Here is a 24,327-nt window from a genome sequence, read left to right on the forward strand (position 1 = left end):
TCAAACTGACTGAAAAATCTAACAACTTTCAGGAACTTCAAATACTTCTGAAGAATAGCACAAATCATAAATTTGAAGAAAACCAACCACAAACATTAAATCACTAGGCATTAAAAATTAGCACTTGCGCACCCTGCTCGGTTACTCCCAAGTTTCAGAACTCGAAACTGAGTGCTGCTTTTTGAGGAACATTTCACTTGGATCAGAAATGACTTTGTGCTGGAAGTATTAAACAACTTTGCTTTTATTAATATGAGAATTTCACATGGACTTATATCCAAATCTGAATAAACAGCATCTCTTCAGGATTAAGGAGTAGGCAGGACCTGGGAGAGGGGCCCCAGTGTAACAGCAGGAGTCTTCTTCTATGACAACAAAATCCCAAAAAGCAGCAAATCTTCCATTTTAATCTCTCTCCAGTACACTACATTGTTCACTTTATTAAAAAAAAAAAAAGGGAAAAACCAGCATGCAAAACTGGACTACACTTGAAATTGTAATTATATTCCAGTGTTGTCTGACAGAAACAAATATGATTTTGAGCTAATACATTAAAAATGGGATAAGGGAAAGTCAGAAAATGGAATTGTGTTAGTAAGAACAACTGCACCAGAAATAATTTGATATTATCTTATAATTTCATACTTTAAGACTCTTTTACAGAAAACCTTCAGAATTAAGCACTGGAAATTCAATTCTAAGCCAAATTTTACTGCTTGTCATTAGCACACTTTTGCTGGCAGTGAAACCTGCTAGAGAGGGATTTCCAGAAAATATAAGTTGTTTATCTTTTTAAGAAACCAGAAAAAAAAAAAAAAAGGAAAAATGAAAACAGATTTTTAAACCAGCTGTTACACAGAACAAGAAATGCAAAATTAATTTGCTCTCAAAGCATACAAAGTGAAGCACCTTTGACATTGCAGAGTTTGCAGTGCTTGGAACCAAACCATGCCAGTATAGAGGTTTTATTTCTCTCCAGGTACAATTGCAGGCGGATGCCACCTGCAGCTGGAAGTGTGGAGCTGGATATCAAAGTTTCTTTCTGGGGGTTTTGAGGTGAGAGCCATTACTAGCATTACCTGTCCAGTGATTTCAAAGCAGGTACATGTCAAGCACTTGCAAAAAGCCTGCCTGCAATCATGCTTAGACAGAAATGATCCCAGGCTTAGACATCTCACCTTTGGGAGGAAATACTGGCTTATTCAAACTACTATCATAGCCTACATATGCTATATACTTAAAGGAAGAAGGCCTCATTTCTCATTTTCTCATTCAGAAAAGAACTGCAAGTGTCCAGGAAAGTCTGCCTTGGTGGTGGCTGTGAGGGAAGTATATAAAAGGAAGCTTAAAGGAAAGCACTATGCACATACCAAATTAAAAAATTTAAATAAAGCAGTAATTTGTTAGTACCTTCTAGAAATTATTTTAAGGAAGCAAATACTAACAGTTGATTATCACATTCACAATGTCTTCAGCTTCATAAATTCAAAGTGAACAACAGATAGCAGAGATTTATTTTCAGGGACAATGCTTCTCCTTTCTCTAAACTAAATCCCAAAATATGCTGTTCTATCCTTAAGCCTTGCACATGCATTTGCAAACTGCATTCATTGGCCATGCACACCACACCATATATAGTATTTTTCATTTTGTTGTTAAGTGTTTCCCTTAAAACATTTAGATATTATCACGTCCATTATCAAATGCTTGCCACACATTAGCATATCAATATATCTGAAAACACATAATTAGTGAAATAGTAAGGTTACTTGTTTATTAAATGTCTTTTTCTTATCCAGATTTCAAACTCCAATGCAAACACACGATGAACAAGATCCTGTGATCTCAAATGGTTTATGGTAAGCCAAGAAATATTTTATTACTATATCCCCATTATTAAAAAACCCTACAAACCAAACCAAGGCACAAACAAAAAACCAAAACAACAAAACCTCCCCCCCCAGAAAACCCTGAAAAAACAAAAGATACTTGAAGAGAATATTCTGAGAAGAGTACAACTAAGGTATGCAGAAGGTAAGGGAGGGTAAAGTCATTGTGAAGGGTTAGGAGCAAGCCATGAAGCAAACATACTTTTTGAGGATAAGTAGACAAGACATGAGGATGAAACAGGCATTAGGTACCACAAATTTATGGATATGAGGTCCCCAATATTAAAACATGCTCTCTTTGTATCACTCTAATTAGTTTTGAAAGCAAAAAGCTTGCAATGGATGCAATAAATTGCAGTCCACAGACACTGGATTTTAATTAGAATTACCTTGTATAGGTCACATCTCTTTATTTAATGATTAAGTAGTTCAATTTGATATCATTGTGCTGTTTACCAAATCAAAACCACTGAAGTGTGCTCATGCAAAGCTGTTTGCAATGTTATTTACTAGCATTTTTTATTCCCTGCTTCTCCCTGTAACAAATTCTTAGCTTTTAACTGGTTGGGGAATATGAGTAGCTATTTGAACGAGAGCCAGGGGGATTCAGGTCTCCATAGTCACTGAAGAGATCTTTACTGAGGAACATTTTCTGTTTTTCTAAATAGTGTTTCAGAAAAAAAACTTACTTGAATCTCTGAACAGATCTGGGTTCCTACATTTTTAAAAGTCTTTTTATAGTCAACGAAGATTTTAGATATGGCATCTCTAATATCTTCGTACTGATCTCAAATAGGAGAAGTTTGTATGGATTAATATGAAAAATTCAGAGCTGCAAATATCAGTGTCTCATGGTAAGTCACAAAACAAACAAAAACATATTTTTAAAATTAAGTATATAAAGTCAAGCTCATTCACATCATTTGAAAAAGAACTGGAATGTATTCCACTTTTACACATATCCACATTTTTATATTTTAGGGAGATTCTTGCTACAGGAAGAAGCTTTGCCTTATTAGCTATAACTTATAAACCTTTTTTTGGAAGAGAAGAATGAAATAATTTAATACTGTAAGTCATAAGGAGAACAGTACCAGACTAGCAATTGAACATATGGCAGGAATTGACTACACCCCAGGTTTCAGTTAATTCCCAGAGCTGTAGGTAATAGCCTGCATTAGATCTGTGTGGACTATAGATGTACAAAGCCAGCTTTCCAACGAGCTTTCATCCACTGAGCATAGCAGGTGATTTCACAATGTGTGTTCAAAACATGCACCCTTGTTGAGGACACAATATCACAATAGGAACTGAGATGGGACCTTGTAAAGACAGAGCATGTCATAACTTTAGTGAATCAAATGCCATAAAAAGTATTGCAAATACTAGCGACCAGACTGTGTGTTAACAAGAGGAAATCAATTTGTTGCTATCCCAAATATTAAACACAGAGACAGGCCTAGAGTTGGATAATCAGGTGCACTTTAAAACTTTCTGCATTCCTTAAAATAGTTCCCCAAAAACTGAAGGCAGGGTGTATAAGTTGGAAAAATATTAGTCAAAAAATGAAATAAAATCTGTAAAGAAAAACAGAATACCCAAAGCTTTCTTTATTGACTTTTGTGCACCATGTAAAATTTTATCCCTATGCATATCTTTTTTAAATTGAAAAAGGAAGTATTTCTTACGGTCACCTGTTTTCACACCTTCTAGGTTAATTTTTTTATTATGCATTTAATCTGTCTTTCCTCCTTTTGTTTCTTCTTGTCTATTCCCTATGTCTTTTGTTTAAATCCCTTTTCTGAAGGAAAAGTACAGGAACAAAATGAACCTAACCCTGTTTTTCCATAAGCTCATAGACCCTTTCTATTTTCACTATTCATTTCATTCTAGATTATTAATTCTCCTCCAATCTCTCATCTACTCTGTAAGTGCATCCTTCTATACCTTCTTCTCTCTCCCTCACATCCCTCATCAATCCCTTGAGCTATTTTGTCTTCTTACCACCACTGTTGCCTGAAATATGTACACATCCAAGTTTCCTCTTGCCACATGGCCCCAGGATGCAAACCAGAGCATTGCCTTGCTCAGTGCCAGGGCTGCTCTCTCATTTACATTTACACCAAAGTAGAGGGTGACAGCTGATGAGTCTAAAAGCCACTCCACAAACCCTCCTTACACTCCTGCACTGGAAGGCAACTGCAGCTGCTGGTTTTTTCTTTCCAGAGGCTGAAGTAACAGAAACTATTGAGCCATTCAGTCATCATAAGAAAGCCACCTTACTATTTTCCTGAGCTGAGGAACAAAGTCCTCCTTCTTCTGAGGAGAACCCATTACCAAGGACAAGTCAGGTAAGAAGACCAAAGCTGATGTTCCCTCCCTTCCAATGAGAAAGCAAAGCGTCCATGAAGAGAACCACTGTAAGGTGTCAGCTTTTCTCAGAACATTTGTGCTTGCACCAGCTGGCTGGAGGAGGAGGTTGGTATCTCTAAAAATGAGATTGCTATTATGACAGGGAAAGAAACAAGATTAGAACTACAGAATATTCCAAACAGCCATCTTTCAAAAGGGCCCGATTTCCCAAGCTTAAAATAAATTAAAAATAAAGAAAAAAAAAAAAGGAACTTTCTCCAAAAGCTACTTGCACATCAACACTCTTCACAAGAAAACTGCAATCTCAAAAATATCTCTCTGACACAGTCATTCTTAGCTTTGTTTGTTCAGAAAGAAAAAGGTTCTAGAAAGGAGAAAGCAAAGCTGGCCTTAAGTGATTTAAAGACCCAACCCCCCACATTATTTCTTTCATTATTGAAATCAGAGTAGTCCTTTTTGTTTGTGTGGGGAATTTTTTTTAAAGTTATGAAGCAACATCTACATGTAGAAGTACATGTAACAGCCCCAGGTACCCTCTGTACACCCAGCATGTCCCCGAAGCAAGGGGCAGTTCAGAGCATGGGATACCAGCCCGCCAGCCCTGAAGGTCTAAAAGATTTTTTTGAGCATCTGTTTAGACTTCCTCAGGTTCTCCTGGAAAATCCCAGTCTGAATAGTAATTCCAGTCATCTAATTAAACTCCTAGCTAAAAAAATCTGTTATGGGGTCAAATGATTCAATTACACAATTCAAAACCACAGAAAACTTTGTTTTACATTAAGCTGTTGAGTCTTCCAAAAATACAGAACTTAGGCACATTTTGTCAAAATTCTCCATATCCATTTTGAGAAGTATCATGGCGTCCTGCAGTGCTAGGAAGGAGGAGAGAGATCCAGCAGGGAGGAATTGTGCAGCAAGATTGATTTATTTAATTATTTTATAAACTATTTCATAGAATTTTTTCTTCATAGTCTAATTGGACAAAAGATCAGACACCCCTTGGGGTGATTGGCTAAAATCCTAAAACATCCATTGTCAAAATATTTTTCTACTGTACTATAAACAAAGCTTTGCAAGGTCACAGGTGTTCATAGTTTATAGAACTCTGCAAATATCTTCATGAGAGAGAAAAGTATTTCACGGGCCTAGAAAGAAGCAGGAAAATTCTTGCTAACAGCATTTTTGTATCCACAGAGAAGAACTAATATTTAATATTTTTCAGAGAGGTCCCTTCATGAAAATCTACAAATATATATTCACTCAAGTTTAATGGTCACATTTTTGTTTGATGAATCCAATTATATTAAGTGAGGAAGGTAAAATGCGAGCTTTGACTTCGCCACAGTCAGCGAAGGGTGGCAGTTCAGCAAGCTGTTAACAAAACAGCAAGTGTGTAATGATCATAGTAAAGAGAAATCTGGATGTGAAACTCTCCTCCAGTCTCACAAGGATTCCTCATATCTCACCAGGATGAGCTCAAGACCAGTTCAAGTTGAGCTCATGCATGAAAGAAGGAAAGACCCTGAGGCAGACTGCATAGGTGTGTGAGATGCAGGCTCATTTCTATCCATCAGATAATCTGTTGAGATTGAGGATTTAGAACTCTATTCCTAGCAAAACCAATACATAATTCCTGCAGTATAGATTTGATTTTAAAAAATCTACATTTCTGGGAAAGAACGGTGAGAACTTTCAGAAGTTCTGCAAGAGCTTTATTAATTCTGGCGATTGCCAAAGACTCTTCCTTCCCAGTTGTAGTTACATGAACTCAGAAAATAGTAAATCACGGATTTTGAATCAAAATACTGAACAGAAATGCTCATAACAACACAGCACCAGATGGTTCTATTTTAGAACAGTGTCAGAAGGGATCTAGTAGCACATACTAAGACAATTATTATAAGATATACATGATGATCGTAGTCTAAAGTAACTTTCTGACTTCCAACAAGAAATTTGGGCACTGTAGAGTTGTACTACTCATTCCATACCAATTTTTCAAATATTTTTTAACCCATTTACACTTTTTTGCTTCACTGTTGATGCCTTAGGTTTTAACTTTCCTATTTTTCAAACCCTGTACTGCCTAGTGTGTAACTCTGAGGTTTCTTGTAGCCTAAATTCTGCTCTCTCGTGCTAGGTAGACATAATAAAGCCTCTCCAGGCCTGCTCTCCAAGGACACCCAGACCATCCTAGACCCAAAAGTATAAACCAAAAGCTTCTGAAAGGGGGGCAAGCTTGGGGAAATTACATCATTAACTGAAGCTTTAACTGGAGAATTTATGCTGATATGCAAGTGAACCAAACTTACAAAAGTGTGAAGAGCTCGTGACCTGTCATCCATCTTGGTGTCCATCTTGGCAATAGCCTCTGGCTCCCCAGGGGGTACCTTTGAAGGCCCTTCAAATAAATACCCATCTTTATTCCCTTATTCTTGTCTAGCCTCTGTTTTTAGGGGGCCTCTCAAGGCATCACTGTGACACAGGATTGGCTCCACCACTGGAACATTGGCCTCTATAACACCAGGCCTTAGAAGGAAGATTGCCACAAAGTATAGCCCAGTGGACTGAATCAGCAGACCTTAAGATCAGAACATATCCTTTGTTGGAAATAAGCTGTTCTGCCTGAGTTCCATGAAAGTACTAGAAAGAGAAAATCAGTGACTTCTGTCTTTAAAAATAAATCAACTTATTAACTGCTAAGACAAGTGTGATTTGAAAATAGGGGAGGGTATTCTGCACTTATAAAAGTAATTTGTTGGCACTTCTTCAAAGTTACTGTCTGTACTTTTATCCCTCAGATAAAAGGATAAATCACACAAAAAAATGCCTTTATGTAAAACTTGCATATGGAAAAAATACAAACCACTTCAGAAAGATATCTTCCACCTAAGCAAAGGTAGTTTCAAGAAGCATCAGAAATATTTACAGACTAATTTTCTAGAGTTATACAGTTTAATTTCTATGCAGTCTTTATATGGATAAATATATCGAGCACGGCTTTTCTGTTCAGAGACATCATTTATTATCTCCATTCTAATTTGAACCTTGACTTTTAGGATCAACTCCTATTTGCCATATTCTTCAATGAACACAGCTTGCTAAGTAACTTTAAAAGGAATCTGGAAACAAGCCTCACAAAACCTAGTTGCTTTCATTCCATATCTATAGAACTGTAAGACTGTTTAAGACATGAAGAGCCTGACCCAACATATCTTTTTAATCAGTCTGATAGGAGCTGCACAGCCTATCCAGAAGGTTGTTAACTACCTGAATATGTAGAGTAGAATATTCCAGCTATCTCTCTAAAAATATTCAACAGGCCTTTGACAAGATTCTTTTAAGCCTGTCAAACTCATTTCTGGTAAGCACAATATTAATGTAGGGAAAAAAATTAACCAGACTTTAATGTATCAAAAGTATATGAAATAAACCAATGGTTCAAAACTATTGACCCCATCCCTTTTTTCTAAGGTGCGATTTATTCCTCTTGATTATAGTCAATGTTGGATCAATGCAGTTTTATTCCCTTGCTTACATCACCATTATAACTAATCTTTGTTTCAGTTTACATAAATGTCCTCCAAAGATCAGGGGGAAAAAGTCCCTGTAATAAAAGGCAAACTGATACACTGCATCAGCAGCAAAACCAGAGAATACTGGGACAATCAATAGGTTTATAGACAGATGGCAGAAAGGAAGGAAGAGAATAAAAATAACCATGCCATGCAATCCAGAAAAGATTTAATGATTTGTTCTGAATAAGCTAAGCCATTTATACTGTCCTTTTAAAAATGAACTTTTGTAGTATCATTTCTGAGATCTCTGGTGGAATTCCCAGTCCTAAGCTACATCCTTACACAGATGTAAGCACATGTGCATACTGCATATCTATCTAGAAGAAAATGTGCTGGTGAATAAACTTTGTATCTGCAAAATTTAGATTGGTTACCTCCACATTTCCAAAATGTATGTGCTACTGAGAAGTTTGCAGGTTTCTATCAGGAACATGAAATATACCTTTTCTTGACAGGAAGGAGTCAGTTTCTCATTATCCCCTTTTCCTTTATTGAAATCCCATTTAGAATATTTGTACTAACCTTCGATTGAAACGCAAGACTGCACTTACAGTCCTCAAACGACAGCAGGTTTCTCATTCTACAATTCAAATGTGGCCACATATTTTTACCAGTGGAAAAAAAAACCAACAAAAAAGGCATCTAGTCAGAAAAAGGATATTGCATTGCATTGGATGATTCTTCTGATGCTCCAGTCAAGAGAAAAATGTTTACATTAACATGAATTTTCTTAAGTAACCCATTTCTCAGCTAAAATTCTAGGTATTGTTAACTTCTACCGAGATAATTAGGATATTACTTCAGTGTTTTATGATTTTGCTGATTATGTCCTATATGTTTTGTATATTCCACATTCTATTTTGTTTAATTCCTTACAGGTTCTGTTTTTCCAACTGAAGGCCTTTTAATATACCCAGTTGAAAAGAAAAAGGGATTTGCCACATTAATGCTTCTCATGTACCTGGCAGAAAAATAAGTGAAGGGGGTTTTTGATACATTTGACTTATTTGAGTTCTTTGCAAGCTTTTTTTCCCTTGTTCCTGGCATTATTATCCATTTTAAATCACTACCACAGCCCAACAGTTCTGGCCAGATTAAAAATCAATTTCTTTCCAGAAAAAAAATGACCAGTTTTCACAAATAGCCTTCCTGAAGCCTCTAAACTGAGTTATGAGTTTACAGGCTAAGATTATGCCTCACTTTTTTCAGCCTCTTTCCAATAATGCTGCTCAGAGTGCTTTCCAATGACAGGTTTGGGGTTTTTTCCCCATGTTTGGTTGGGGTTTTTGTTTATTTGTTGTTTGGTTAGGTTTTTTAAAACCCCAAAGAATTTCTAGATATCATCACTGACAGGGCTACACAGACATGTTTTAATTTTGGCAGAGCTCTCTGATTTGTTTTAGCCCCAACAGAAAATCTTGAGTAGCAAAGTAATGCATTTTTTCTTTTCTGAGTGGGACATGTCCCTGCTATTTTTGTCCAGATTAAAAATTACCTAGATCCACGTTCCTCCATCTGAAGTATTATGGAAAAGATCATAGAAATCACTAATGCATAAAGAATACCTTATGGACAATACTCCTCAGAAAAGGCAATATAATTTATCTGTAATACAGTTTATTTCCATTTATAACAAGTGCAGAAATTTGTTTCTATTGTGATTTTGACAGGTTTTGTGATGGGATGCAACAGTCATCCCTGTTTATCTGTAGGAGCAGCACAAAATATGAGCACCCAAAGATGGGGATTGTTTTGGGCTTTACCCCCCACTGAAAGCCAGGCCGGTTGATGCAGTGGAATCCCTCCCAAACACTGTGGTTTGGGGGACACAGGGAGGTCTTCCAAGACCCCCATCATGCTGGTGTGCTCCACATCTCCCTGCTAAGCAGCATCAGAGTGCAGCCAACCAAACAAGCTCTTCTGGAAAGCATTAGCAGCATCATAAGTGCCTTTGATCTATGGGCAATCACAGGCCTTGAGGCTGCAGTGTACTTAGTATGCTCGTCCGTCAGGCTAAATAAAAAGCCTGAAACAAAACAATTAAGCTTTTTTATGGAGTGAGATAAAGAAAATATCAGATGCTACCATTAGAGATAGAGCTATATGGCAATACCAGAGCAAGAGCTAACTGGGAGAGGGAAAAGCACCACTTCCCAAGCTGCTAACTCCACATACAGGAGTGGGTACATTGGTGTGTTTGAACTGAAAACATCAGAAGAAAAACCCAGGAATTCAAGGAGAAAGCTTCAACACAAGAAAAGACATTAAAAAGCATGAACCATGGGGAAAAAAATATGAATCTGGTAGTGCCAGTTGCTTTTGTTTGGTTTTTTTTCAAATGGAAAACACACAGAGCCATGGTTAGATATGGCTTGTTTCAGGGATTCCCAAACCTGCATTGCCTGAGTACTGACAACACCCAGCCACGGCTGATGCTAAGGAAGGGGAAGGTGACACTCAGCATTCAATGTGTGTTATTTATTGCTGGCAGCAGCTGCAGCCCCGCACCCCATGACACATATACAAATCAGGTGCTCTTATCCATCCCTTCCAACTGTACTCATCAGGCAACTTCCTCCCCAAGAGTGCAGCCTTACTCAGCAATACCTCACTCAAGAATCACACATTCAAACACCTTTTTGCTTCCATTTCCTTAGATCACGACCTATTTCCAGCTCTATAATCACTTCTAATCCAGATGTGCACTGTCTTGGCTATAAAGTACTGACCCTTCATCTGTGCACAGGTGCTAACAGAAATAAGAAGCCAGCTGCTGACTACCTGCAGAAGCTGTGCCATTCAGAAACTGAAAATACATCCCAATGTTCCCCTACCTGCTGTCTAAGAAAGTATCATGTTAGCAGCATAAAAATTGCATCAAGTCTATTTCAAATTCCTTATATTTTTCAGCCAGCTGTGAATAACAAAGCATGCATAGCTGCACATGAATCAGTATAAGGTTCTTCTCCTCCTCGCATTCAGGCAGAGTAGCACTTTCAACACCACCTTCGCTTGTTTATTCTGCATTAGTCACAATCACAAACTGCTTAGGCTCCCCTTTAATAGGCTTCTCATACAAAGCACTTCTTAAAAATATTTTTCTGGCTGTGGGCTGCTCAGATGCAATTACAGCTCAGCTCCTAAATTTACTTCTGCAAATTTAGTAAGGTCCCGATTTTGAAAGGAATCTTATTAAGGGGTTTGAAAGCTTGATGAATTTGATATTTAAAGCCAAATTACATACTACTCAGAGATGCCTCTGCTGGAGTTTTCTTGCAGCATTCTGTAATTCAGCACTTAAACAGAACCAAAGCACCTGCAGCAGGTCTTCCACTCTAGAATTTGTTGCTCACCAACTGAAATGCCAAGTGCCCTTATGGTACTTAAGAACACAGTACTTTAGTGAGTCCAGCTCAAATAAGACCAGTCAGGTTATTCTACTTCTTCAGCAGGGAAACATATTGTGAAGCAGCAAGGTCACAGCTCAGGAGACCATGTTACAGAATTGCAACCAGACCTATTAATAGGAGCAATATAAGTTCACTGTACTTTACTCTTAGGACAAAGCTGGTAATCTTAGTGACAAAATCAGGAACTTTCCATTACTGTAATATTTACAAAGAAAAAAAAAAAATATATATATATGGAAATCTACAGATATTACTGCTGTTAGAACTGGAGGTTTAAAGGGGTTTTTTTTTTTGTGTTTTGTTTCAGTTTAAACCCTCTTTCCTCCTCCCTCCAATCTTCTACCATCCTGTTACCAAGAGAATACAGAATATGGGAAACAGTTTGGTTAATTCCAACACAAAACACTAGTGAGGTAGTGAGTCAATCATATTTCTCTATAGCAAAATACCACTAGAGAAATAAAATATCACAGTCTAAGCTGAAAGGGAAAGGAAATGATATTTAATTGCTTCTTACTTTAACTTATCAGAACTCTTGCTGAAAATTATTTGGATAGGTATAAAAATTAAGGAAGGATTACAATAGGATCCTATCTGCCACAAAAGCTCTGCTCCCACTGGTAATAAAATAATTATTATGCCTCTGGTAATATTCTCCATGAATGTGGCTGTGTGTCAGTGGGTCAAATAGGTTTATACCTTCCTTAATTTTGTTCTTTTCTGTGACACTGCCATTCTAAGATTAGCACTCAGATAAAAGAGCTACAGTTCTTCATCTGAAGGCAGGAGTGGAATCTCAATGAACTACCCCATACTCGTGTAAGTAAGCACAACTAGATTAGCAATACAGTTGCACATCTGAGGGTTAGTGAAGAAATATTTAAGAACACATACCTCAAACATCAAATTGTGTAGGGAACCATTACTTAGTGTTCCCAGAAAGCAGCCAAGCTACTGAAAATCTGCCCAGCTAGAATTATTGCTTTTCTATAAAATACACTATTTTCCTCTCTGGGTTTTGACAATACATTAAAGGGAAAGAGCACCTGCCTTTTGTGTATGTGTTATGACTGCAGGTCAGCAGGTTCAAGAGCATAACATATTGAAAATTTGTCATCTTCCAGGTTAATGAATTTATATGTAAAGGTGGCTAGGTAAGAAACAGACCTTTTGGGCAGCTGAAAGATTTCAAAAGGCATATTATGACCCAACTTGAAAATATCAACCCCTAACTCTGGAGAAAAATATCTGAAACTTTGTGCCATGACCTACTGTGCTGGCTGTGCATCTACTTTCTAGGGCAAAATTTCCTATTAGAATTTTAATTTTGTAGAAAGAAATTAAATACAATATTTAGAGCTATGGAAAAACTCCACGTATCTTCTGTTCATACATATATATCCAGCTGTTGACTAAATACTAAAAAGTAACTCAGATGGGAACTGCACGATTGATTTCTTTTTTTCCTATGGGACAAAGCAGAGTTATAAAAATAATTGCTTTCAAATGGTTTGCTGAAATTATTCCTGCTGTAGTTACATTATGTCTAGTACAGAAAAAGCCTCTTGGGTTTAATCTAAACCTCACTGAATGTTATTAAGTCATATCTATACAATTAATGTTTCTGTCAACAGCCAAAGTCATTCAGGTTCCATGTGCAGTACTATTTGTGGATACTCCATGGAATCTAACAGGCAGAAAGAATTATACTTCAACTACAGGAACAAGGACCCTGAGTTAATGATACAAGGAGACCAAACACATCATATCTCCAGATTTTTGGTGTAGGCCACATTTTTTCATGGTTTCAGCAAGTGCTTTAACCATCACTCGGCAAAACCTGTATCTGACCACTGTTTTGGCACAGCACCAGTGCAACAAAACTTGACACTGAGAACAAGCTGGGAGTTAAACCCTCAGTTATGAGGCAGAATTCATTCTGAAGCTTGCAAATATTTGCTCTAAGCTGCAGTGAGTGACATTAAAGTGTCCAATATAGAAAGACTAAAGGAATATATGACTGAAGGGAACCTGTAGAAAGAAGTCACCACAAAATATATTATTAGATACTGATGGAGACATAGAAAAACATGCTGGTGCATGGGTTTAAGGTTTTTTCTGTGTCACAGATCTGTAGGAGAGACCATCTGACTGTAAGAATGAATGTGTGAATAAATTTCCAGAATTCAGAAATTTCACTGAGCACAATACATGTTTATTTTATGACATTTTGCCAAAAAAACATATTTTAAATATAATGTGTTACCTCTCATTTGATCTGCTTTTCCAAAAACAAGCATCTTTATTCATTCATTTAACATATTTTACTTAACAGCTTCAGTTAAAAGATCTGCAACTGTAAATGCTCTCTGACACAGCTAAAGGTTGGCTTTGTTAATATGATCATATTTTTTAATGCCAAGTCATATATTTCATAAAGGTTAGCCAAAAAAGGGCTAGCACAAAGTATGCCACCACCAGTGAGTATGCTGGGACAATGTTGTTCCTCCCACTCCCCTCTGAGTATTATGTTTTCTCACAGAAATTTGAAAATGTCTCCTTCTGTCCCGAGCCATTATTACAGCCAGACATTTCTCACATAGATGTGTTTCCTGAAGGTGCCACAAGCCTGTTCATTAACACAATGCATAATTTACACAATTTATTTGATAATTCTGCTAATAAAAAAAAAATTCAAAATCAACTTCTTAGTCAGATTCCTTGCTATTGACTTTTAAACGAATATTTTACACTTCTAGCTGAGTATCACAGATTACTACTACAGTTGTAGAGGTCCTGAACAATAACCATGTTCTTATTTGCAATTGTCACCTTTTCCCTAAGCAGATACATTTCCTGTTGGATTTTATGCCCTAGAAAGAAATGGTGGAGAAAGTCCCAGGTAGATATGGGAGTGCAGCCATAGGAACCTCTGGAAATCAACAGGAATTTCTGCCATAAGAGACTGTGATCAATAGGTGTCTAATTGTGATTTAAATGGATGCTCTAGAAATCCATTAGTATTCCCATTTCAAAGATGCCTATGCACCAGTAAGTTTAATTTTAAATATATTTTGATAACGCCTTTCCCCAAAACAGAGATCTTGTGCAAGTGGTTTTAAGTGCATGAAGAAAAATCAGTTTGAGTTGCAAGCTGCTTCTAAATAATGATGAGTCTGTTCTGCTCCAATCCACTTTGCTACATTAAAATAAAAAAGTTTACATTTACAAACTTCTAGTTATCAAAGACTTCCATTGTTTAATTTCTGTATTTTCCTACAGCATCTTTTGCAATTGTTGCATTGATGGTGAATAGGAGGGATAGGCACAGATAAAACAGTTCCTGCACAGATTAAAACATCATGTCAGGAAGAATGAAAGCTGATATTGGTTCTCAAGGTACTACAGGGGGCAGAACACTCTTTTGGCCTATGAGAGAATAACAGGTGCTGGTTGTGCAATAGTTTTTGGGAACACCCCAACGTGCTGACAAACATTTAACTGATTTCAGGCATGTGTCACTGAACTCATGAGACAGCAGCAGCAGCCTTAGACACTGGTGATCACTAGATGATGACTAGATAAGGTGAACGTGTACTTGCCCTCATTATAGTCTGCAAACCATATACTTTATAATTTATTTCGGGGACTACTTAGGCAATGCTCACATTTTATTCCACTGTCTTCTTAGAAAGTGTTTTCCAACTAAGAATAATAAGCAATATATTTCTTCAATAAAATCCAAATTCAAAGTTGTTAAAAACAGGTTATAAACACATTTTATTTGATCTGCAAGAACTCACTTTTTGCTTCATTGAAAAACTCATCTCTAACATCTACATAGTCTGCAAGTGCGGGTACATTTGTTTAAATGCAGAAGTAGTGAAGAATTAATAACTGGTTCAAAAGTTAAAGACAGTAAAGATTAAATGTGCAGCAGCAGACTCATTAAACCAAGTGCACCTAAAAAATGAATGCACTGTGTCAATGGGTACATAACTGTGTAAGTTTCATTAGACCTTTTGAAGTTTCTTTTACTTTTTTCCTGGGAAAATTTAGTGTTCCACATGGTAGGCATTTCAGCTAGAGAATCAATAGGCTAATCTAAAATTTTGTACACATGGACTGACCATAGCAATCAGGCAGCTGGCTGAAGTGCTACATTATCTTATCAGCTCATACTTGCCTCCAATTAGGAATGTACGAACCTCATCACATTTCCATTAAACAATTAAGCCATAAGAATTGTAGCAATAGAAACACTGCCAATTTATTTCCTTCCTTATTTCACATTCTTGTCTTATTACTTAATCATCCTGGAAAATAATACATGGGCCACAAATCACTCGGTTCAGTGAAATGATATATGAGCTGTAGGTGTTGCCCTGGAAAAATATAATATCTGGCTCTCGTCAAAGAGTGTTTTTCCACCTGTGTGCTAGATGAATTAAAACTGTGAGCTTTTAACTGATACTTGCAAAGTAAACTTTCTGGTTTTAAATCTATAATTCTGAGAATTTGTTTGCACAGAGTCTTATTTTTCTTCACGTGCTGCTGCACATACAAAAGAATTTTCTGCAGTAGTGTAGGCTTTCCATGAAAACCATCCCCTGAGCAAAAATACAGTTCTGCAAATTCTACCCAGTTTATGTTTTTTCTAAATAACTTGATATGGCACTTATCAGTCTGAGAGTCCAAGAAATAAATTAACTTCCTTAAGAAGACTTGGTGTAATACCAAAAATCATTTGCTACAACTACAACCATATTCTTGGCAATGTCTATTGTTATATAACTCATTCTGAGCAAACCAAGAGACAGTAATTTGCATTACCACAGAACACTTGAAAACTCACAAGAAAAAGTTCTAAAGTGTTCTTAAACGTTAAACACCTCCAGTTTACCAGTTTTCTGTTCTACAAAGACAGAGGTAAATCATATTGCTTATTTCAAAGAACGATTTAAATGCTTACTACAGACTTTTATTCTATTTTGAGAATTCTAATTATGCTTAAAAAACAACCAATGAAGTCCTTTACTCTAAGTAGTTCTTGTTTTTCCACATTCAGTTTTAAAAAGAAGCTTTAATCAAAGGAGGCCAACAGCACTGTAAAAACAGTCACTGTCATGAGCCCTTTAGGTTTGAGCTGTTTTCTACAGTGCTACAGCAAAACATATGTCAAGAAAAATACACTTAGAGAAACTAATGCTACATTTTCTATACTATTAGTCTGTAAATTCTGCTGAAAACCAGAACTCACAAGCAAGAAGTATTTGAAGAAAAGTGATACATCTAGAAAAGCAAAGTCACATTAATAGCACTTTGTAAGAGTGCCGTGCAATACACTGCAGTCAAGTGGTACATTAAGGTTTTAGGGGACTTACTCTAAAAAATAAGGAGATTTTTGGCAACTCCTTGGAGGCAATATACTTCAGAAGTCACAGCACTACTTTAACCCAGCTTTGGTGTGCAATTCACTGCATTTCATTTCAAGCCATTTTGCAGGAAGAACAGATGAAATATGAATTTATTGCTAAAATGGTACTTAAAGGTAACAATTCCCATGATACATAAGTACCATCACATTAGAAGCTTAGATACTCCTACAAAACTTGGCATTTTCTGCCTCTTTCCAAGAGCACAGGGGCCCAGCTCATCCAGCAGACTTCGTACTACTGAACTAAGGAGTTTATTGTTGCAACAAGAAAGATACAGGCTGATAAGCCTTTGCTATTTTCAAACACTGTTTTTAGCCTTCATTCTACCTCTGGTACATGTCTGGACATAAATAACCCAGATTCAGCCTCAGACTTCCTGTGACCTTAACGTTGCAATGACTTAAAACAGATTAGGATCTGATCTAGAACTAGGCACTTGCAACCTATCTGCATTGCAAAACACAAGTTCAGCTGAACCTATTTAAACAGTTCTTTGATTTACTTTCCTTGGTACATATCAACAAATGTTGAGATGCCATTAATACTGGCACATCCAGACATAATTCATTACAAAGTCCCATTTCCCAACTGGACAGTTCCACATTTCCTGTGGTCACCTAATTAATGGATGTCTATCAGCCCCATCTGCAAATCTTACTGGGTAATACTTTCACAAAACTAAATTGAGCTTGCCACAGCAGAAATGATGCAGTACCGTGGGGTACAATTAACTATACAGAGACATACTTTATCCTAAGCCTTAGGCACAATCAATAATGAGTTTCTTTTCTGAGATGTTATGGGGTTATAAGCAAGAAATGATAGCCTTGAATTACCAAAGTTTTGGCGACCTTTTTCTACTTGGATCCTAACTCTCAGAAAATATGCAGCTAGACAAAGCTTTATAACACAATAAAATTCCCTACCAATTCTAAAATTAAAATGTTTAACTGCCTAAAATACAGAGGAGTATCTTTTCAGTGAAAAAATTCATAGTTATAATATTAATAAAACAATGAGGACCAACTGATATCTTTTCTATGCTTCATTTTTCTGGACACACAGGACTGCTCTTTGATTTATTTTTTGAGATACTTATTTAGGCAAAAAAAGAATATTCTGATTGGATGAGGAGGATTGGAAGATACATCACTGTCCAGGTGACAGTGCAAGTCTTGCAAATCCACTGAAGACAGAGAACGCTGCAAGTATCTGAACAATGAAATCTCTAATCTCTTCAAATTCCACTTGGAGATTGATTTTCACTAATTATGTCACTGTTTTTAGCATTTGTTTTCTCTAATGTCCCAGACAGGATTTTACTTAGCTACTTTTCTTGAGTTTTATATTGAGAGGAAAAAACTTTTTTTTTAAGCAACCTCTTAGCATATTCTTATTCCATCAGTATTGCTCTCAAAGTCGTCTACAAGTTCCTCCTCAGACACAAAACTTGTTCCCTGGGATGGGTTTGACCTCAGCTACCTGTAGCTACTTAAGCATAAGCACAGAGAACATGCACATCCCCAGACAATAGATAATCTCACTTAGCTGGTAACATGTTGGGTGTCAAGTGCCCACACACAAATCTAGAAATATCTTGGACTGAGTAATCATCTAAAAATCAACAGAAGAGAGAACAGATACCAGTGGCCAGGAATCACCCTTACCTACATTTTCACTCAACCCATGTGGTCTTCAACCACCTTAACTTTCTTGAAAATATGTACTCAAGTAGAACATGGGTATTTTTAGTGGATAAGAAAATCAAACTGTGCTGGTGATGTGTCAGTCAAACTGGTTTTCATCCTTTTAACTTTAAACAGGTCACAAGAAAATTGTTCTTCTATTTACAAAGAATTTTGTGGCAGCCATGAAGAAATAACATTAGAATGTACAATTTATTACTCAATACTTTAGAAGCCAAACTATTTCAACAAAAGCCTAAAGGTGATTCTCTCACAAGACTATAGCATGAGGGGGGGGGGAAAAGCCCACAAAGAAAGTTAATTTCAAATCTAATTTCAAAATTCACAATTTTCATGCCCTTTCCAAGGTCACACAGCAAGACATGTAAAATCAGGGAACACAGCCTGGAGCACAGCAAGAAAAATGATTGGTATAGGCAGAGAGTGAATAAGCTATAAAACTGATTAGCAAATGTGTGTTATGATGCATTAGGATTTGTTCTGTATAGGAGGGCAGGCAAAGCTGCCTGGACTTGGACTCAAGCTGCTGGACCTACACAGCTTTGTCCAGCTGCAAACATCCAGCCAGTGCCATCCAGATGGTGGCCCCCCCACCTGCAATGGTTTGCTTTCCATGTTTCTGGGATAAAGGAAGCACAAGTAATGGTTCCAAAGACTATTGGGGTTAGTTAGGACCAATGCAGAAGCGGAAAAAAAGAGTAAATAAACATGTTTGAAGCTGGAAGACAACCACAAAGAGACAGAAAAACTTGATAGATGATATACAGTACTTGAGAAATCTAATGCATTTCTTTCAATACCTTATCAATAGCTACAGACCAAGGGATATTTTCTATTGAAAACCCTCTGCTTCACTCCCAAAATGGTAAACATATATTGCTTGACTTTTATATCCTTGTTCAGGTACACAAAAGTTTAAAATCTCCTCCATAATCACAAGTCTTTTGAGCTTCTTGGCTTTTGTGCTCTCTAATGTGGGGTTGTGAAGCTGGATATTTTAACTCTCAAAGTTGACACAGAACAATGAATCTCATCCTTCAGTTCCACCAAAACCTAGTAATCCCCCAGTAACACAATACTGCTGCATATGCTATTCTCATTTGCTTCTCAGGTGTCAGGTGCAGTGATGTTTTGCTGTGCCCTAGAAAACCTCCCTTTCCAAGTGGGCTCTGGAGAACACTGGCAGCTGAACATAAAATGGAGCAGCCTAGAGGCTACTCTAATTAGAAGTGGAGGGATCCATATCTTGACCCCTGCTGTCCCCAGAATTACAGGAGTTTACTTCTGCACCCACATGTATTCAACTTCACTTTGCCACTCCTAGACAGAAAATCATCCAAGGTGGTTTTATAGAGCAATTTTATGTAGGCTCAGAACACTCAACAATATTTATTATCTACTGTAACACATGAACTTTATGAAGCAAAGTTGATTCACTGGTGGTCATAATTCAGAGTTTTCTCTATGCTCTATTTTGGCAATGGTATTTCTGTTTACTTCAAATGTAGGGTAATTTCTTACACTTTTCCTGCTAAACACCATTGACAGTACAGAACTTAGTTCTCAAACTGTATGATATTTTCATTAAATATCACTCCAACTAAATTATAAACAGAATTATTTCACATAAATTTCAGGACTGAAGGATTCCACAGTGAAGTTATTTTATTGGTGCATGCTTACTTCATTATGCAGTACTTGACTACATAGTGTCTCATTTCCATTTCAGATTTTAAAAAGACACCAACAATTCAATATCTTAGGAAGAAAATTACGGGAGGTTTCAGGGTGTTTTCACATCCTGAGCTTTCCCATGAATATTTTCTGATAACAGATTATGCGTTGTATTAAACTTTCACAGTCCTGCAAAGACTAAAACTACTTCAAAGAGTGGTATATTCCCTTGGGTAATATCTATGTGGCAGATATTAACTTTACTTAGGACCTAGCCTTCAGGATTTATTCAGCAATCATAAAAGCTAGCTTGTCAGTGTTAATAGGGTTATACTACAAATACACAGTACTTGCAAGAAAATTGATACCATTCATTACGTACAACACTGTTTTCAAAGCTTGGCAGTCTGTACAGTGCAGCAAAAAACCCCACAAGCTGCGTGGAAGCAAAAGAAATAAATGTGTAGGAGCAAAGGAGGACAAGAAGTTTTGACACTAATGTATGGGAATGAGAGCCAGGACACCTGGGTTCTCTTCTCAGGATCCCTTTATCTTCTTGTGTGACCTTGCAAAAGCAAATGTCACCTCTCTAATTGTCAGGAGGCAAAAAACCCCAAAGCCTAACTCACATTAATGAAAGCACCTCTGAGCCTCAGTCTGAATTAAGTGTCAGCAAGGCAGCTCTATTACATTGGTCCTGGTGCAACACAAAGCTGTTAGCAAGGAGCTTCAAGATCATTCCTTGCCTGAGGGGACCTGACACCACTTCACATCCTCTTGCTGAAAGAATGCTTCTCTTTCCTGCCCCTTTGCCAAGAAGTGGGACAAGAGAGACTTGGCTTAGCTACAAGTCAGATGCACATCAGCATCCCTTCAGTGGCATTGTCTGCTGGGCAAGCTTACACTTTTTAGCACTGCAAGAGTGGTACAGGGCATTTACCAGGTGACCTGCAATGCCAACCTTCACCCAATGTGTACTGAGCCACTTGGTCCATTCATGCAGTGACTGTCATAAAAGAGCCAGAGCACCATAGGTCTGTAGAAGAAATAACATTTGAAAACTTAAAGGAAATGGTCTCTTTTGCACATGAAAAATGTTTAGACAGCAGAAAGTCTGAAACCTTTTTTCCTGAAGTACTTTGATAGCATGGTTGTGAATTATAAACTACGTTGTGCTTATTACACTCCATAGGTATCCCAGTGTTTAGGCAGAACTGTTGTGCCTAAACTCTGCTTTGTAGCCCACAGATCACTGGAAAAATCAATAGGTCCAAGAATGTACATAAATGAACAGATAGAGACAGATATTCCTTCTGCTCATGCCAGGCAGAGATGTGGCTTCAAGTCCAAGCTCATTTGCACCCAGCCAGTTTCCTGCAGGCAGAGCCAGAGTGCAACAGCGAGCTCAAACTGCATCCTTGCTCCAAACCTCATATGGCATTTACTGAGAGCAGGGGAGACCCACAGTGCAATGACTAATCCCTGTGAAAGCCTGAGCCTGGAGTGACTCATCCAACTTTAGAAATTAGGACATTAGTATTCACTTTTTTTTTAAAAAAAGCTTCTGAATTTAGCTTTCTATTTAGTGGGGTCAGTCAACTTTTGCTCACCTCAAGGAGAGCAAACACTTATCTTTGATTTCAATCAGACAGTTCTGGAGCATGGCAGTAGATCACATCTGTCAACATTTGAAAGTTACCACATGAGGAGGAAAGTAGGGATAGACCTTTCATTGAAATACTCCATTGAACTCTATTGAAATGCATTAGTCTAAGAGAATCTTTTGTTCCAGAAGAGCTTTCTAGGGCACAGAACAGAAATGTGGCTGCCTTTTTTTTTTTTTGTTCTCTCCTTTTTTAAGGCAGCAATAGAAAAGTGCTTTTGAAAGAGAAGGAGTTGACAAATATATGGTTAATGTTTCTAATATACTTTGCTTTAACCAGGCTAGTACTTGTGAACAAACTATTTACTCATCCTTATGACAAAGTTGAAAGCACCTTTGAAGCAATGCTTCATATACTTGATAGCTGTTAGCTTTTAAGGTCAGAATAGAAGAATGTAACCAAGTAGTCTGATTACTTACATTACTGTGGCTACAGATTTTCTGTCAGCATTTTATATGTAATGGAAATCTAATTAGCTTAATAACATCATTAATTCCTCTAACTAGGAAAAAATAAAAAGCAGTAATAGTCTTCTACACTATTTCCAGCCAAACATTTCATTTCAGTCTGCAACATTTCCTAAGGGCTTTGCAAACATTTAGGGTTCAGCCATATCTGAGGTAGATGAAGTACAAAATGAAAGAAAAAATCATTTTGCAACACCCTTCATGCTTCCCTCTCAGTACCCTACCAGGCATCTCCACTCAGATGAGTGCATGAAGACTACAACCTAAATGTAGTTCTGCTAAACTGGATAATGACCTGAGGACTTGACCTCTATCTGGATGTGGTATTGATGTGTCCTACAGTAAAATCTTAGCAATGGGCCTCTCCACAGTCTCTGGTGGTTCTGTCCACCAAGAATCACCGCACAGAAACTTGTTGCTATTTCTCCTTATTTTCAGCATTGCCAGTTCACTCCATGTGCCACTTCCAGCACTTCGTTGCCTCCAGGGGTCTCTCTCATACCATAAAAGAAGAGATAACAAGGAGTAACCAGAGAGGAGCTGGGTGATGCTATTGGAGCTCAAGGACATCTAGGATTTCTAATGTTCCCAGCATGCTTGGGAAAAGCCTTTTTGGATGAAGGTGTTCAATAAATTACATTTTCAAGACCTCAAAACTTGAAAACAGCATAAGAATGATCTAAATGTTTGTAATTGTGTGCATCAGCCAAGAGACTAATATACACAAACCTCTTTCTTTTGAATCTCTCACCAGTGTCCGCAGTTGCAAAGACAGGTGCAGCTTGTGAAGCAATCCAAATGATGCCTGGCTCTAAAGTAGAAAATGTCTTACAAAAAGAAGCCACAGCAGTCTCTGTAGCAGACAAAAGCCAGTGGTGTTAAGTCATTATAATAGACACAATCCCTAAAGTAGGGCAATTTCAAAGGAAGATAGCATTTAAAAATACTGCTGTTCTTCACTATTAATCAAATACTGTTCCCACAAAAAAAAAATACAAAGAATATCCTCCAGAAATTGTAAAGGAACAACAGCTGCACTAATTCTGTACATATGGTTTGCTAAATGCAAAGACTAAAGAAAAGGAAATGGGCACTTGCAATACAGTGAACATCACACTTAAGCTCACAGTTATTGTACTTTTATTTTGTGGTGGGGAGGAGTAAAACAAAGGACTAAAACACACATGCTAGCTGGCTGAAATTATCAGTAGGTAAGATGGTGTGGTTACATTCTATAAGTGATTGCAAAATAGCTTTGAATAAGCCTTCCAGGGGAGCAATGATTTTTATACCTCAGCTTCCACAGTGGTTGGTGTGATAACTTACCTTTTACAGCATCGGGCCTGCTGTGGCCCAGCCTAAAACGTATTCAAGCTTATCTGCCCTCCAAGGGTGATTCTTATACCATGGCTTAGAATTTTAAACAAAATGCTTTATTCAGTTGTGACTTTGCATGCAAGTACGTTTTCCATGGAAGCTCTGACATGCCACAGCTGACATTGAAAGTTTTATATTTAGTCAGTGACAAGTAAAACTTAATACATATATCCACATCTGATAGTGATATAACAAGGTCCTATGCTGCTCATTGCCCACAGGAAACATTTCTGGCATATAAACAAGCTGATACTTACAGATACTCCCAAACAATGTGAATGTAAATTACGGCAAAAGATCCCAAAATGCCATCGTCCTTCATGTGGTGTCCTTTCTGCAGTCCAGCAGCAAAACAACTGCCAGTTAAGCTTCTAACACCACATATGCCCAGCTCATGCTACTTTCTGTTAGATTCAGCTATTGATGCAGCAGGTCACAATGCAATTTAGAAGCAATTAAAAGGTAATGAATGTGCTGAACTGAAACCACTGCCTGGAAGGCTTTTTCTGTGTACAAGGGAAAGAGATAGATTTGTGTCCTTCAGTGATTTCTGTTACTGAAACAGCAAAGAAAAATGCTCCTGAAATGGGCCTCAGATGTCTGAAGGACAGTCTGTTTTTGCAAATATGAGCACTGCTGAAGTGCTGTGATACACCAGCTTAAACTCCTACACACAAAATTAGAGAAACTTCTTACACCGGTAACTATCTGAGAATGCTCTCCCTATAACAAGGCTTTGGGGAAAAAGAGA

This window comes from Corvus cornix, chromosome 8, assembly GCF_000738735.6.
Source record: "Corvus cornix cornix isolate S_Up_H32 chromosome 8, ASM73873v5, whole genome shotgun sequence".
NCBI classification, from domain to species: domain Eukaryota; kingdom Metazoa; phylum Chordata; class Aves; order Passeriformes; family Corvidae; genus Corvus; species Corvus cornix.